Source organism: Mustela erminea, chromosome 1, assembly GCF_009829155.1.
Source record: "Mustela erminea isolate mMusErm1 chromosome 1, mMusErm1.Pri, whole genome shotgun sequence".
Lineage (NCBI taxonomy): Eukaryota > Metazoa > Chordata > Mammalia > Carnivora > Mustelidae > Mustela > Mustela erminea.
Window position 1 is genome coordinate 58,479,814 of NC_045614.1, and position 14,066 is coordinate 58,493,879.

Genomic DNA, 14,066 nt, shown 5'->3' on the forward strand with positions numbered 1-14,066 from the left:
GGCTCGATCCCAGGACTCTGAGATCATGACCTGAGCTGAAGGCAGAGGCTTAACCCACTGAGCCACCCAGACACCCTATCCTGTTTTTAGTTTGCTGAGTTTCTTTATTTAAATTTAAATTTAATTAATTAACATATAGTGTATTATTAGTTTCAGAGGTAGAGTTTAGTGATTCATCAGTTTTATATAATACTCAGCGCTCATTATATCACGTGCCCTCCTTAATGTCCATCACCCATTTACCCCATTCCCCTGCCCTGTCTCCAGCAACCTCAATTTGTTTCCTATGATTAAGAGTCTCTTATGGTTTGTCTCCCTCTCTGATTTCATCTTGTTTTATTTTCCCTCCCTTCCCTTATGATCCTCTGTTTTGTTTCTTAAATTCCATATGAATGAAATCATATGATAGATTTCATTCTGAAATAGGACAATCAGAAAGATTGACTTATTTCAGTTTGCTGAGTTTCTTGACTCTATAAGTGCATTTCATAGTCAAATTTGGCAATTTCTCATTATTCCTTAAATATCTTTTCTTCACCGATATTTCTTCTTTCCTTCTGGGATCATGACATGAGTATTAGACCTCTTAGCATTGCCTCATAGGTCCCCAAAGCTCTGTTCAGTTTTTTTCCCCAATTTTTTCTCTTTGTTTTGCTGATTGGATAATTTTATCTGTCTTCAAATACACTCACTTTTCATTCTTTCCTGTCCTCTCCGTTGTGATATTGAGTCCATTCAGTAATCTGTTATTTTGTTTTTCTGTTCTAAAATTTCCATTTGGTTCTTCTTCTTCTTCTTTTTTTAATTACTTCTGCTTCTCTACTGAGACTTTCTATCTTTACATACCTTTCAAAAGTAGTCACTTCTTGGAGCACCATTTTAATAACTGCTTTAAAGCATCTGCCTAGTTATTTCAAAATTTGTGACATCTCGGAGTTGGCATGTTGTCTTGTCTTCTCCCTTGTGAGATGTTGATATTTTCTTGGTTCTTGGTATGTCAAGTAATTTTGAATTATATATAAGCATTGTGAATATTATGATTCTGGGTCTTGTTTAAATCCTATGGAAAATATTGATTTTTTTTTCCTAAGCAGAAAACTGACCCAGTGAGGTACAACACCAGTTCCCACCTACCTTTTGTGGGCTGTGCTCCTGATGTCAGTTCAGGGTTCAAAGCCCTCACAGTGTCACTGGGCTGTGTGTGTGTGTGTGTGTGTGTGTGTGTGTGTGTGTGTGTTATGCAGTGGCCAGGCAGGAACTGGGCAGTGATTACTATTCAATTCTCAAAGACTTTAGTATATCATTTAGGACTAAACCATCCATGTGCAGGTGAGGTATGAGCCCAGGAACTCATAACCAACTTTATGGGATTGATTTTGTTTTTGTTGTTGTCAAATGATCCTTTATTGAAATATTTTCCTCTGCAGTTCTAACTAACCAGCATTCCACTGCACCACTGTTGATGTCATCTATGAGGCCATGAAGGTGGCGGCCATCAACATTGCAGCCCACAGAGTGGGCAGTCCCCAGGATCTCTTTAGTGGTTCCAGAGATGGAACTTGGCTAAAGCTAAGTGGCTTTAGTGGCTAAAGCTTGGTGCTGCATCTGTCAGGCAAGGTCGACAATCTCATCAAAAGTGATATTTCCACTGTGCTTCATGTTTTTCTGCTTCTTTCTGTCTCTTGGCAGTTCCTTAAGGGCTTTGACAATCAGGGCAGAGGCAGAAGGTACCACTTCATTCTGAGTCTCTCTGTTCCGAATGATCAGTTTCACTGTAATCCTTAGACCCTTCCAATGATGGTTTGCCTTGCTAATGCCATCACCAACATTTTTTGGGGACAGACCCAGGTGGCTGATGTGGCATGGACCGCCCCACCCATCCATCTCAGGTATATGACTTTGACATCCGTGGGGTTGAACTTAGGGGATATGGTGGAGGTGGCTGGTGTCAGATGAACCTGGATTTGGGGCAAATGAAGACAGTTGCACCTTCACTTCCTCCGAGTCAGAAGCCAAAAGCTATGGGATCATTTTCTTGAGCTTGTCCCTACCTTCAATCTTCCTGACACCTTTCTCCCCCCCGGTAGGAATTCCCTTGTTCCCCTTCTTGGTCTTCTGGCTAAAAAGCTGGGGCTTTAGATTCCCCATGGTGCTGCCCACTTTCCTTGAATTTGTTTGTTTCCAAGTCTAAGGGCCAGTAGCTTGAGAGAGAAAGGCAATGGGGTCTTTCCTCCCATTCTTGGGACCAAAGGTCCCCTGGTCAAGAGAAAGGGGTGACAGCCCAGTCTCTGCTGTTGTCAGTCATCACCTGGCGTTGCCTGAGGATTGGGGTGGGAGAGAATGGAAAAAGAAGAAGACAATATCCCCCACTTCCTCTGACCCATGTGGTCCTCTTTCTTGTTCCTTGAAACAGAAGTAGAGGGCTTCTCTTAGAGCTCTTTCTGCCCACCCTTGGTGCAAAGTTCTGGGTTTCAGGTCGCCTTTGAGTCTCAACCAATAGGTACCAAGGGAAACAAATGCGGGAACTTATCATTGATTTGCTGGTACTGCATGTTCTGGTTTTTTCTTCCCCAATCTGCCTATGACCATTTAGTTTCAGAGCTCTCAGGTAGCTGCTCCATGCATTCTGCCCAGGGGCATTGCTTGCATTCAATGGGAATGCAGACTCCATCTTGACTGGAACCCAGCTTACAGTCTCTAGTGGAAATCGGGGAGATGGCCCTAGCTTTTGGTCCAAAGAGATGTTGGGGGCTACCTTAGCAAAAAAATAAAGAACAGAGTTCCTATGACACATACATGCAATGGACACTACCCAGCTGTAACACTGAGCAAGGATGACCTCTGTTACCTGATTCGGAATGACTCCTGGGAGATATTGTTTAGTGAAAAAATAAAAATGCATGGTTTTAAAGAATCGCCTCACAGGTAGTAACTCTAAGTGAAGTTAGGCAATATATTGACCAGGTAAATAAAAATAACATTGCCGGTGAGGGGCAATGGACTTGAATTGTCTCTAGATGTCATGTGCTGAGAAGGACATAGCAGGGATGTAATATTCTAGCCTGAAATGCATAACCCAGGTTTAATTACAAGGGATCTTCAACTGGATCTCAGAAGAGGAATATTTTATTTAAAAGGAGGAAAGACTGTATTATTTTAAAATGTCAGTGTTATAAAAGGCAAAAAGATGTATGTAGAAATATTTCAGAGTTAAGCAAACTGAAGAGACATATCAAGAAAATGCTATACCTGATGGTAGATGGGTATGGAAAGGAAAAAAATGGTGTGAGGGACATTATTAAGTCAGTTGACAAAATTAGAATACTAAGAGTAGAATATATTAAAGTATGAATCAATGTTAAAATTCCTAAAATTGTTAGTTACACTGTGGTTATGTAAGAGAATATTCTTTTTATTCTGCACACTCCAATATCTAGGGGTAAGGACTGTGATACATACAACTTCTCAAATATGAATAGAACAAAATTCTGTATCTGTCTGCAGATACAGAAAATTCTGTATCTGTCTGCTGTGACTAAGCAAATGCTAAATAAAGCAAAAGGGGCAACATGTTAGCAATAGGTGAACCTGTGTATTGATTATGCTGTATTGATTATGTTTTTGTTTTGCCACTTTTCTGTAAGCTTGAAACTAATTCTGAGTCATTTTAAAAAGAACACAGTTCCCTAAATCCTATTCTGTCTTGGCCATTGTGATGTCAATGCTGCAGGCTCCCAGACCCTTTCTGCTGTCTGCAGTCCCATGCGATAGTGGACTGGCCCAGTGTTTCCTGGCTTGGAGACTGGAGAGAAAATCGTATGTCATGCTAACCAATCAATGTCAGTCTTTCCAGTTCTCAAAAACTTCTAAAACATAGATAGATTGGTATGCCAACTCAGCACAGAACACTGAGGCTGCATTCCTATTCTGGGATGCGTTCTAGAAAAAAGAACGCGAAACCAGTGATTACATGGTAAGAAGAAACTTGTGCAAGATGAAAACAGTGAACAGTCGGCTAAAACCACCAGAAGCCGAATCTGTTCAGAGGCAGCATTTTAGTTAGAAGTAATAAAGCGTCTTTGTTTGAAGGTGGGTGGTTAGGATGGTGTAGCAGCCACCATCGGTGGCATCAGTGACAGATCCGCTGTCAGCCACATCCTCTCGGTGATGTTTGTTCCAGAACATGCTGATCACATCCTCCTGCTACTCTTTGCCTGAGGATTTTCTCTTAGCTCAAGGGGGGCAAGTTGGGAGTCAATCTGAGGATAAGTACCTCAGATTCCCCACCACAGGGAACAACCCGGAGGCTGATCCACACTGTCTCTTGAGTTTTCCAACAAGATTGAACGCCAGTGGTCCATGGCGATAATCTGCCGGTTAATTCTTCCTCATGGCCTCTTTCCTTTCCTGTCTCACTCGCGTCTCCTCTCTTAATGCCTCCCAGAACTATGTAAACTCAAATCCTGTCTCACTGTTTATCTTTGGTTGAGCTTAGCCTAAAGCAGATGGTTACTTTTATTTATTGGAAACTTAATTGGAAAATGAGGCCAATCAGTGTGGAGGGAAAAGCTGGTGTGGAACAGCGAACTAACGTCCCTTAGCAGTCAGGACAGGAGCGATGCAGTAAGGCTGCAGGATTTTGGGATGATATGTTAGCCTGTCACTGTCTAGTGACAGGAGGTCCTATCTGTTGGAGGATACTACTTCCTGATCCCCTGCACATGAATTGATCCCCACTCCATTGCTCTGGTGTCTAGAGAACAGTGCTGGATGACCGGAGTGCCAGAACAAGGTGAAACTGATGGCTGTCGCGCCATCTTGGCCTGTATCATGGAAGGTCTCTGGGAAGAACACAGATGGAAGTGAGAAAAGAGTAAGGCAGACTTGGGATGAGAAGCTGTAGAAGAAGACACTTGTATGGCTCCCTCAAAAAGAGTTTGAGAACCCATCATTTTGGCTTCTTTGCCTTGGTGGCCAGCAAGCTGAGCTAAATTCTGGAAATTTCCCTTAGCTTAGGTTTTCTGATAAAACTATCCTCTCCACTTAATACGAGGCATGTTTTTAGTTTCATTGCTCCTATGCTTATTCTTTAAATGGTCTCCATTCTTTTTGCAAGTACAAACGGTAGATACGACATATAAAAAACAAAAGTAGCAAGTCTCCTTCAGGATATTACAATTTTAGTACAGTTTCTCCAGGGAAGATTGAAATAACGATGGTAAAACAGACAAATTCAATTATACTATATTTCTCTCTGTGGCTGATAGTCCTAAGATAAAACAGAAGTTGATCGTGTAGTTGCCACCAAATCTTTTTGTTCCTTTCTCAACTTTTTATTTTGAGAAACTGGAAGTAGTGGAAAGCGGAGTACAGAGAATACCAGCAGACTTTCCATCTGGATTTAATAATAGTTAACATGTCTCCATATTTTTACTGCTTCCCTCATGTGTACACATGAACACACATTTTCTTTTTCTGAAACATTTAAAAATTAGTAGCAGACATGACACTTCACCCCTAAATACTCACCATGCTTCTTCTAAGAATAAAAATATTTCTTTACATAATTACAATACCGTTATCAGACCTAAGAAAAAAACATTAATTCCATCATGTTAAATAATATCCTGTCCATGTTCTGATTTCTGCACTTGTCCCCAAACTGTCCTTATATGACTGCTCTTTTCAATCAGAATGCAATAAACACTCACACTTTATATTTGGTTTTTATGTCTTTCTGATTGCTTTTCATTTAGGATGGCACTGTTTTTGTTTGTTTGTTTTTTAAATTTCCCATGACACTAAATAACTTTTTTGGGTTTGGACCAGTTCTCTTGTTTGAATGTCCACATTCTGAATCTGTCTGTTCCCGCAGAGGGTCATTTAGCTGTTCCTCTCCTTGTATTCCCTATAAACTGGAAGTCTGGAGGCTTGATTAGACACAAGTTAATAATTTTGGTGATGGGAGGTAGGCAAGACCTTCCTACTGTATTACCCAGAAAGAATACACAGCCGATCCTTGAACAACATGGGTTTGAATCACATGAGTCTGCTTATATACAGATTTGTTTCTATAAATAGTACTATAAGTATATTTTCTCCTTCTCATTATTTTAACCATATTTTCTTTTCTCTAGCTTACTTTAATATAACTATTTTAGTATATAATGCATATAACATACAAAATACATGTTAATTGACTGTGTTATCAGTAAGGCTTCTGGTCAAGAGGAGGTTATTAGATAAGTTTTGGGAGAGTCCAAACTTATACATGGGTTTTTGACTGCATGGGGGTGGGGGTTGGCACCTCCCACTCCTGCATTGTTCAAGGGTCAACTGTATCATACAATTATCCTATTTTTAATGATGATTATTTGGTTACAATGGTGACCGTCCAATATCACTGTTGAGGAAGTCTGTATTTTTCCTCATAGTTAGTATCAGTATTGTGGTTAATATTGGGCAGTACTTCGGTGCTATGTCCGGATCCTGTTCTTCATAACCTTTCAGTCAATGCTTTTCATATCCACTGATGATTTGCCTGAACCAATTACTATATTAGGGGTTGCAAAATGACAAGTCCATGTATCCTTCGATCGTTCCTTTTACATTTATTATATATTCAATCAATTACAATCAGTAATGACTTCGGATGTTTAGATTATTCCAAATTTGGCCACTGACTACCCTTTTAGGCTGGCTTCTCTGTCTTTTGATATGACTCCCTTAAGCGTTTTCTGGTATGCTTTCTGGCAGTACAAGATCACAGTTTTTGTGCTCCAAACCTGGAATCAGCTGTTTCTTTACGGAGCACAGCTACCTTCTAAGCCTCTGGCTGAAAACGTTATTCCACTAACGTTGCAACTTCCAGTTTTGCTCTCACTTTGCTCCTTCAGGGCTGGGACCACATACATTCGTTCTCCAGGGCTTAACATAGGTTTATGACCCAGAAGTCATTCAACAAAGCTTTGTTGAATGAATGAAGAGCGGACATCAGCCAGCGTAGTGGTTCTCAATTCTGACTGCGTATTAGAAGAATCTGAAGAGCTTTGAGAACATGTGGATGCCCAGGTCACATACCCAAATATTCCCATTTAATTTGTTTGGCACGGAGAGACAATATAGCCACCTAGTTAAAAAATGCAGACTTGGGGGCCAGATGATCTGGATTTTGGGCTCCAGATTCGACATTTACCCTCTGTGTGACCTCTTTCGGTGGCTTCTGTTTCTGCTGTGAGGATCCACCTCACAGGCTCCTGTGAGAATTAAATCAATTAACATACGCAAAGTGCTCAGAATAGCTCCTGGCAGAGTCTACACCAGCTAACTGTTAGCTGTCCATTTTTTTTTTTTTTTTAGATTTTATCTATTTGACAGAGAGAGAGGCAGTGAGAAAGGGAACACGAGCAGGGGGAGAGGGAGAGAGAGAGGGGAAGCAGGGGAGCAGGGGAGCAGGACCTGAGCCTAAGGCAGATGCCCGATGACTGAGCCACCCAGGCACTCCTTAGCTGTCCATTGGAGTCTACATTTGTTAGCGAGGTGATTAATTTTTTGCAGTGCTTCCCAATGTGTTTTCTCTTTTTGATAACTCTGGGTTGTCCTTGGCAGCCTTTCTACCTTTAGGACTGGGCCCTGAGAGGCTGAATGAGAGAAGACAGAGGGGTGTTTTGAGAGGAAATCTGCTGGAGCTAGGGGAGGCAGAGAGCTCTCAGGTCCTGGGTGGAGGAAGGACAGATTCCTAGAATTATCCAAGGAAGATGGTGAAAATGTGTCAGATGGGCTAAGGGGGACTGGAAGCAGAAGGGACTTAGGGCTGGACTCTGGGGGAACCTCTCTGCCAGAGCCTCGCCCACTAGGGTAGCCAGATAGAGCTGAAATGGAGAAAACCACGGGCTCCCTCAACTTGCTCACGGAGGTCCCGTGTCACCTTGGAAGGAATGGGAGAGTAGCTACAGATTGCAAATACGGGTAAGTGCCAACCGGCTAGGGCGGGGGTAGGAGGTGAGGAGATCCTCCACCAGAGATTTAGGGGGAAACATGCTAAAACCAGAGGCTGGAGGAAAGCTGAGTCTCAAAGAGCCAGTAGCTGGAATGAGCTGAAGTGGGGGCTTTGCCAGCGGGAAGGCAACTGGGCCCTCTGGGAGCAGCCCCTCCTCGTGGGATAACCGAGTAATCCTGGGGGCTCACTGGAGCTAGAAAACATGGGAGTGGGTCTTCAGTATTCAGTTAATTACAGCTGTCACCGAGATGTCTGCTCCCCAGGGTCACCTGGTCCCTTGAAAGGCAAGATTTCTGTGTGTCCAATATGGACACTGGGGTCTTTTGCAAGATCCTACAGCCACTAGGTTGTCCTCTCCTCCTGGAGGCTTTTATGAGCAGCAAATAGTTTCCTGCCACTAGGGGTCACCTGCCACCACTGTCTCTCTCTCTGTCTCCAGAAACCTACATTTCTGTCCCTAGATGAGCCATCTCTGCCTCTTTCAAGCAAAGAACTCGCCCCCCTGCACTTTTCCTGTGGGCAATTCAGCTAATTCTCCTCATAAGTGCCAAACACAAAAGCCAAATTACTTTGGGGGGAAAAGAAAGAAGAGCTCCTTTCCCCTTAATACCAGATTTATTGTGATATAATATACATGCCATAAAATTAATCTTTTAAAAAATGTATAATTCAGTGTGTTTTAGTATATTCACAGAGCTGTGCAACTGTCACCACATCTAATTTCAAAACATTTCTCCTTAAAAAGCAGCCCTGTACCCTGTACCCATTAGCAGTCATTTCTTGTTCCTGAGTCCCCCTGACAACCACAAGTCTACTTTCGATCTCTATGCATTTGCCTTTTCTGCACATTTCATATAAATGGAATCATACAAGGTCTTTTGCGGCAGCCTTCTTTTTCTTCGTATAATGTTTCCAAGCTTCAGTTATGTGGTAGTTTGTGTTAGTATGCTGTTCCTTTTTATTGCCAAATAATATTTCACTGTATGAATGCACCATATTTCCTTTGTACATTCATTAGTTGATAGCGATTTGGGTTCTACTTTCAGGCTGTTAAAAATACTGCTGTTGTGAACATTTGTGTATGGGTGTTTGTGTGGACGTCTATCTTTAATTCTCTTGGGTCTATACCTAGGAGTGGAATTGCTGGGTCCTAGGACAACTCTGTGTTTAACCTTCTGAGGAACTGCCGGAGTTTTCTAAAGCAGCTGCCCTATTTTACATTTTCATCAGCAGTGCAGGAGGGCTCCAGTTTCTCCAATCCTTGTCAATATTTGTTATTTATTTTCTTTGTCATAGACATCCCAGTGGTGGTGAAGTGTTAACCTCCTTATGGTTTTGATTTGCATTTCCCCAATGGCTCATGAGGCTGAGCACGGGCCATTTGTTTATATTCGTTGGAGAAATGTCTGTTCAGGTCCTTTGTCAATTAAAAAAAAAGTGTTCTTTTTCTTTTTATGATTGAATTGTAAGAGTTCTTAATATATTCTAGATACAAATCTTCTTATCAGATATGCGGTTTGCAAATATTTTCTCTTTTCCTGTGGGTTGTCTTTTCATTTCCTTGGTGGTGCCCTTTGAAGCACAAAAGTTTTTTGTTTTTTTTTTTTTAAGCACAAAAGTTTTTAATTTCCATGCACAATTTCCTCACTTTCTCTTTTTTGTTTGTGGTCAGACGTACCTAAGAAACCATGGCCTCATTTGGGATCACAAAGATTTATGTCCGAGTTTTCTTCTAAGAGTTTCACAGTTTTAGCTCTTATGTTTGGGTTGTGGATCTACTTTGAGTTCATTTTTGTCCATGGGTGAGGTAGGAGTCCAAATTCATTCACTTGCATGTGGACATCCAATTATTCCTGCACCATTTGTTGAAAAGGGATCCTTTCTTCATTGAGTTGTCTTGGCACCCTCGTACCGCCCTGGAACATCAAGTGTATTCCACTGATCTGTATGTCTGCTATTGTGCTGGTTCCACACAGTCTTGATTATTATAGCTTTGAAGGGAGTTTTGAAATTAGGAAGCGTGAATCTTCTAATTTTGTTCAAGACTTTTGTATAGTCTCGGTCTCTTGCATTTCCATATAAATTTTAGGATCGGTTTGTCAATTTTTCTGTGCAATCTTTTGGATTTTGTTTAGGTTTTAATTTCTTTTCATGATGTTCTGCACTTTTCAGTGAACAAGTCCTGCACTTTTTAGGTCACTTAGATTACTATGCATTTTATTCTTTTTGATACTATTATAAATGGCACTGTTTTCTTAATTCCATTTTCAGATTGTTCATTGTGAGGGTATAGAAAATACAATTTTTTTTTTGTATATTGGTCTTGCATCCTGCAACCTTGTTGAATTCATTAGCTCTAAAAGTTTTTTTTGTGTTTGGATTCTTTGGGATTTTTCTAAATAAAAGATCATGTCGTATACAATTATTTATTCTTTTCTGATCTCAGTGCGTTTTGTTTGTTTTTCTTTCCCAATTGCCTTCATTGGAACCTCTAGTATAATGTTGAATATAAGTGGCAAAAATAAATATTCTTGTCCTGTTCCCGATTTTAGGGAGAAAGCTTTCAGTCCTTGACCACTAAGTATGATGTTAGCTGGGTTGGCCCTTATCAGGTTGTGGAAATTCCCTTCCATTTCTAGTTTGCTAGGTGTTACTGTCATGGAAGGGTATTGGATTCTGACAGATCTTTTTCTGCATGTATTGAAATGATCGACCTCTTTTTTGCCCTTTACTCTACAAATACGATGTCTTGAATTGGTTAACTTTCACATGGTGAACCAACTTTTCATTCATGGGATAATCCTGCTTGGCATGGTGTATAATTTTTTTTGTATGTTGCTGGATTCAGTTTGCTTGTATTTTGTTGAGGATTTTTGCATCCTTATTCTTAAGGGTATTGGCCTATAGTTGCTTTGCAATGTCTTTGTCTAGTTTTGGTATCAGGATGAATTGGAAAATGCTCTCTCTTCTCTATTTTGTAAGTGTGTGAAGGACTGGGGTTAATGAGCTCTGATGTTTATGAAACATAATGCTGGTTTCCTCACTCTGTTGGAGGTGGAGAAAGAGGTTTTGTATTTGCTTTTGTGTTTGTTTCTGTCCCCTGACCCCATTCTGCGCTGGTGAGTTCCAGGACTCGGTCAAGAACTGTGCAGAGAATGAGATTTTACAGGGTTGCTTGTTACAATTTTGTGGACAGCGAGAGATGATGTGAACCCCCAAGGTCTGAGACGAAGGGCAATGTCATTCACAGAGAGAGTAGTAGCCAATGCATCTGCATTCTTTATTTGAGACCCAGTTCCCACAGAACAGCATGAAGAGTGACAGGTGATACCTGTGTAGTCAATGGGCTGCATTATAGGAGAGGAACCTTGAGCTTAGGGACCCTAAATCTTTTTTTTTTTTAAAGATTTATTTATTTATTTAGGGGGGCAGAGGGACAGAGAGAGGGACATAGCAGACTCGCCACTGAGCATGGACCCTGATGTGGGGCTTGATCCCACGGCCCTGAGATCATGACCTAAGCCAAAATCAAGAGTCAGGTGCCTAACTGACAGAGCCACCCCAGGACCCTGAATCTTTTATAATGGCCAGTAAGTATACCTGCCTTTTGCTGCAGAGGGAGACACTGTTTCTGTTTTCTGGGCTGTATGCTATAAAAACATGCTTAAAAAGATAGTCCAGGACAAAGACAGTCAGTGCTTCTGCTCACAAGACATGCCTGAGACTCATGGAGAATCAGCTCCCAGCAGACGTCCTAGATAATATTTTCCTTCATATCCCTCCCCGCAAACCCCAGTACTCCTGCATTATATGTACTATTATTTATACATTTTAAGTTTAGTTTTTGATTTATCAGTTCTACATGCACATGATGTAAAAGAGTCAAACAGCTTTACAAGGTGTATTCCTTAAAAACAGTCATCTCCTCCCCTCCCCCACATTTACTGCTCCTCTTTCAACTCTGGCTGAGTCTGCTTGCATTGGGCATTGTTTCTGTAAATAATACTTTTTACACTACTGATGCTGCTTGATTTCTCAGATGAAGGTATTGACTCTCGGCGCCCACCATGGAAAATGGAAAATGCGGTTCTACCTTTCTTTCACATCTCCGTGTTTGCCTACTTCCTGGTTTCCTGTTTTTCCTGAATAGTTAAGGTGTGATGTTGGTCAGCGCAGGGTTTAATACTTACATTATTAGACACTATTATTATAAAAGCTATTCACAGATGAGCCATGTGCCATACTTCTCCTTTCCTGTGCAGCTTCTTGTTTTCTCCACGCCAGTTGCTCGGTTTGGTTCGTTTTCATTGCTCTTCTCCAAATGTCTAAATGTCTGGATCTTCCAAAACCTGAAGATCTCATCCGTTTTCTCTGCTGGCAGTCTTCTCCCACTAAGCCTTTCGAGCCACCCCATTCTGTGCTGATCTCCCCTCAGATCGCCCCTCAACATCTTCCTGGGAATTTCTTCTTTTCTATCGTGTTTGACCCTGTTCCCTGGATCCAGTGTCAATTCTTTTTTGGTTTATCTGTCCATTTTTGGTGAATCGTATCCTAATAAAAGGGCACAGAGGAGTTACATATTTTGAGACATTTCTTGGCTGAATTTGTGCCCTCCCGCTTAATGAATAATTCAGCAGGTATAGAAGTGTAGGTGGAAAATAATTTCCCCATAGGATCTTTGAAGGCATTTGCTTCATTTTCTTCTGGATTCCAAGGTCTTGGTTCAGAATTGGATGCCGTTCTGATTCTTGACATTTTGTATGAAACTTATTCCCCTCTCTCTCTGGAAGTTTTTGGGATCTTTTATTTGTCCCTAAGTGCTTTAGTTTGGGTTGGTTTTCATTCACTGTGTGTATTTCATGTGGTGTATCCTTGTGAACTGGTGACTTCAGTTCTGGGAAAATTTCTTAATTTATTTTACAGATGATTTATTCCTCCCCATGTTCTCTGCTCTTTTTTACTGGAACTCTTCTTATTCAAACGATGGACACTTTGGACTTGTTTCCTGTCTTACTTTCCATCGAACCGGTTTTCGCTCTGCTTTCTGAGAAGTTCCTCCACTCTACCCTCCAAATTTCCTATTGTATATTTAATTTTGCCTATCATACTTTTAATTTCCAAGAACTCTTTGAAATATGCTTTTCCCGTTCATTGACGGCAGTGTTTTCTCTTATGTCTCTGAGGACACTTCTCCTGTTACAATTTCCGTTTCCTCCAAGTTGCTCTTTTTTATTTGTTTTGACTTTTTCTCTGATTTACACACTTCCCTCAAATCTCTGAGATCCTCCAGCTGTTTGTTCATCTTTAAGAGTGGGATGTTGTGGAAGCTTTCTCTGTGAGGTTCTCCACGGGGTGATTTGGCTTTCCCTTATCAGGGCTGGCCAAAGACAAGTCTTCCAGTCCCATGCCTGGAGGGTATGGTTGTCCACATTCTGGAAGCCAGGAAGGAAGAAAAGTGGGGATCTCAATATTCTGTGTGCAGCTGTTCACTTACTCTGCCTGCTTCAGTACTGAGCACCCGCCTTCTGCTCCTGGCCTCAGCCTTGGTCTCCATTAGGGTGGAGGCAGGGCTCTGCGTCTCTACTGAGAGTAAGGAGGAGAGTCAGGTCTTCCTTTCCTCTGGCAGCATCACCTGCCTTCCCTCCTCCAGAGGTGCCTGTTGTTGCCAGTCCCTGAGGTTGCCCAGGGTTCTGTGCTACAAATCTGGGGGTTTTGTCTGTATGCTTGCTTTTCCTGTGGCCAGTTCAGGATGGAACTTTCTCAGGTCTGGTTAATCACTACTTATTCCTTGGCCCTCCAGCTTCCAGAACGTGGTTGCTGTTGCCCTCCCTCTTCTTTCCTTTGTCCGACTGGGTTTATTCCTTTCACTGTCATTTTAGTGGGGCTTGGGGAGAAAATAGAGGTGTTCAAACTAGTATTTTAACCAAAACCAAACTATTAAATTTATCACATGTTTATGAATCTGTCTTTCTTGACATGTTGGACATACTGCTGGCATCCCAAATGCTTATCAAAAGTTACATTTCAATCACCTTTTTACTGAATTCACTGAGCAGATTATAAAAGA

The 14,066-nt window shown here is 41.4% G+C and overlaps 1 protein-coding gene and 1 pseudogene across 4 annotated transcripts in view; both read right to left on the bottom strand.

Moving 5' to 3' along the window:
- Window positions 1-14,066, bottom strand: part of KBTBD12 (kelch repeat and BTB domain containing 12) — a 95,605-nt gene that overhangs the window by 31,436 nt on the left and 50,103 nt on the right. The window lies entirely within an intron of this gene.
- LOC116567061 lies at window positions 1,363-4,361 on the bottom strand (annotated as a pseudogene).